Source organism: Physeter macrocephalus, chromosome 7 (assembly GCF_002837175.3).
Source record: "Physeter macrocephalus isolate SW-GA chromosome 7, ASM283717v5, whole genome shotgun sequence".
Lineage (NCBI taxonomy): Eukaryota > Metazoa > Chordata > Mammalia > Artiodactyla > Physeteridae > Physeter > Physeter macrocephalus.
Window position 1 is genome coordinate 20,356,881 of NC_041220.1, and position 3,498 is coordinate 20,360,378.

The 3,498-nt window shown below is 38.2% G+C and overlaps 1 protein-coding gene across 3 annotated transcripts in view; it reads right to left on the reverse strand.

Annotated features, from left to right (window-relative positions):
• The window catches only part of EMCN (endomucin), a 99,001-nt gene that overhangs the window by 23,934 nt on the left and 71,569 nt on the right, over positions 1 to 3,498 (reverse strand). The window lies entirely within an intron of this gene.

The window sequence follows — 3,498 nt, forward strand, 5'->3', positions numbered from 1 at the left end:
AAAAAAAAAAAAAAAAAAAAAAAAAAAAAAAAAAAAAAAAAAAGAAAGATTGCAGTTGAGGCTTTGGTTGGAAGGACTGGGGAAAAAATAATAGAAGATCCCTTCATTTTTATCTCAGCAGTGATTTACACTTGTATGCCTTTTCTAGAGTAACTGAGGCTTGGATGCATTTCCACCACTGTCCATGCTCTTTTTACCATGGCAAATGTTAATTTTAAATTGATTATTATTATTTGTTTGCATAAGTCAACACTTGCCATCTTTAGTCAGAAGGACTAAAACAAAAAAATAATAAATAAAAATTTATTATTCAAAACCCATAAATCTCAATAAATTTCAAGGAAACAGATAATTATATAAGTGTACGTTTATTCTTGTGAATCTGTAATAAAATGTAATTTGTATTTTGAACACTTTTTGAAAAATAATTCTCTTTTTCTTGAAATATGAAGTAATATCTTTTAATCACACCTGTTTGCCTTGTCTCTACACTGAACTGCAAGTCCCTGGAGTGTGAGGTCTGTAATTCCCACCATCCACCACACGAAGCTCTGACCACAGTGGGAATGCAGTAAGATGTAGCTGACCCCTTGGATAAACTAAGAGGCACCTCTTACAATTATGGCCCCCTTAGGAGTGTGAAGGCCACGCGTAATTGCATGAAAGAAATTGATATTGCCTATGACAGCCATGGATCTTTCCCTCTTTGTCACCCACAGCCCAGCACGCACTGCGTGCTTATGCATTTTTGACATTTGTGGGGGGAGAATAATGTTAAGAGTCTGTTCTTGCCATGCAAGAGATCTGTGGGAGGAAGCTAGATATATGCCCGTAAGAACAAAGAAAAATGTCAGGCTCGTGCACTGAGCAGGCAGAAAAAGGAATCTTAAATACAAGAGTGGGAACTAGCTCAAACCTCGGTACTCAGTTGCTTTTTCCAGTGTCAAGTGTTCTGGTGAGGATGAATGCTCTTTTGGTTGTGTTGGTAGAGAATGAGATGGCTGATTAAATAACCAATGGCATTAATTCCCCTGGGATTTCCCAAGGGTTAGTTTTCAAGACTCTATATTCTACCTTATTACCTTCTCATAGACAGGCTAAGTGGCGGCTACAGTTCTGAGTATAATCTATCTGGTTCAGATGAAACTCCAAGCTTTCCTCCTTAAAAGGTTAAAACGTGTTGACTGTCCAGTGCCATTATTGCTAATGATCCACAGGGAGGCAACAGAATTAACCCTTCTTAAAAGAGGATTTGTTGGCTCCTTGAACAAAGACTTATTTCTTTTCCTTTTAACCGCAAACTTTAATCATTTCTGAAACCAGCACACACGCACACACATACACACACTTCACCTCTATTACACTGAATGATTTCTGGTGTTTTCTAGACTCTTTTACTTCATTTTAAAAAATACTAGTCATGACCCACTAATGGGAATTAACTTACAGTTTGAGAAACCCTGTCCATTAGCGTGATCATACTGATGAAATTACAGGTCTTGGCTGAATTCATAAATTGTGAGTTTAATGTAATTCTTCCTGCAATTAAGATGAACCATGGTATGTTCAGAGCTTACGATTTCTGTGGATTTCATTGAGACTCTATTATGCCACGTTACTACTAAAGTGGCATTGGCAGAGGAGGTGCAGGAGAGGTACAGTGGATAGTTGAGAGCATGATTCTGAACACTGGGTACGTGGGCTCAAATCTGACTCTAGCACTTATTTGCTGTGGCATCTGAGGCAAGGCACTTAAACTCTGTGTCTGAGTTTCCAGATCTACAAATGGTGATTATAATTTTTCTACATCATAGTGTTGTGAAAATTAAATGAGTAAAAATAAATTTACATTGCTTAGAAGTGTTGATACTGATATGGTTATAATATATATAATTACTATAAAATTATGTTAATTTATATTATATTAATATATTACTTTATAATAATATCTTATTGTTATATTGTGATTAGGCACCTACAGAGTTGTGTCTTTCAACAAAAGTCAATTTATCTAATTTTCTCAGATATTCTAAGTGTAAAGCTATATGACTCTTCAGACACTTACATGTTTTCAGAAGCTTCTTTGCTCTGGTCAGGAACTGGAGAAACTGGAGTATATGGTGTTCTTAGATGACATCAGTTTGCTCTTAGACCTTGACTTTTGGTGACTGTAATGATTATTGAATTGCAGATATGGTATGTTATGACTTAAATTCAGTTTGCAAACTTCAGGCCAGAAATTGGAGCAGGCTGTTTGAGGCAGAGACCTCAGAACAAAGTCTGTTGTAATCAAGAGACTTGCAGAACCAAGTCTATTGCAGTAATGTGTACCCAAATTTACCCTATGGATCAGTCTCCAAAATTTACAAACAGCTCATGAGGCTTAATATCCTCCAAACAAACAACCCAATCAAAAACTGGGCAGAAGACCTAAACAGACAATTCTCCAAAGACATACAGATGGCCAAAAGGCACATGAAAAGATGGTCAACATCACGAATTATTAGAGAAATGCAAATCAAAACTACAATGAGGTATCACTTCACACCAGTTAGAATGACTATCATCAAAAAGTCCACAAACAATAAATTCTGGAGAGGGTGTGGAGAGAAGGGAACCCTCCTACACTGTTGGTGGGAATGTAAATTGGTACAGCCACTATGGAGAACAGTGTGGAAGTTTCTTAAAAAAACTAAAAATAGGGCTTCCGGGCTTCCCTGGTGGAGCAGTGGCTGAGAATCCGCCTGCCGATGCAGGGGTGGGCCCGTGAGCCATGGCCGCTGGGCCTGCGCGTCCGGAGCCTGTGCTCCGCAACGGGAGAGGCCACAACAGTGAGAGGCCCATGTACCCCCCCGCAAAAAAAAAAAAACTAAAAACTAAAAATAGAGCTACAATGTGACCATTCAATCCCACTCTTGGGCATATATCTGGAGAAAAACATGGTCCAAAAGGATACATGCACCCCAACGTTCATTGCAGCACTGTTTACAATAGCCGAGATATGGAAGCAACCTCAATGCCCCTCGATAGAGGAATGCATAAAGAAGATGTGGTATATATATATATATATATATATATATATACATATATACATACATACACACACAATGGAATATTATTCAGCCATTAAAAAGAATGAAAACAATGCCATTCACAGCAACATGGATGGACCTAGAGATTCTCATACTGAGTGAAGTAAGTCAGACAGAGAAAGAGAAATATCGTATGATATCCCTTATATGCGGAATCGAAAAAGAAATGATACAAATGAACTTATTTACAAAACAGAAACAGACTCACAGACTTAGAGAACAAACTTATGGTTACCGGAGGGAAAATGGGGGGAAGGGATAGTCAGGGAGTTTGGGATTGACATGTACACACTGCTATATTTAAAACGGATAACCAACAAGGACCTACTGTATGGCACAGGGAACTCTGCTCAATGTTATGTGGCAGCCTGGATGGGAGGGGAGTTTGGGAGAGAATGGATACATG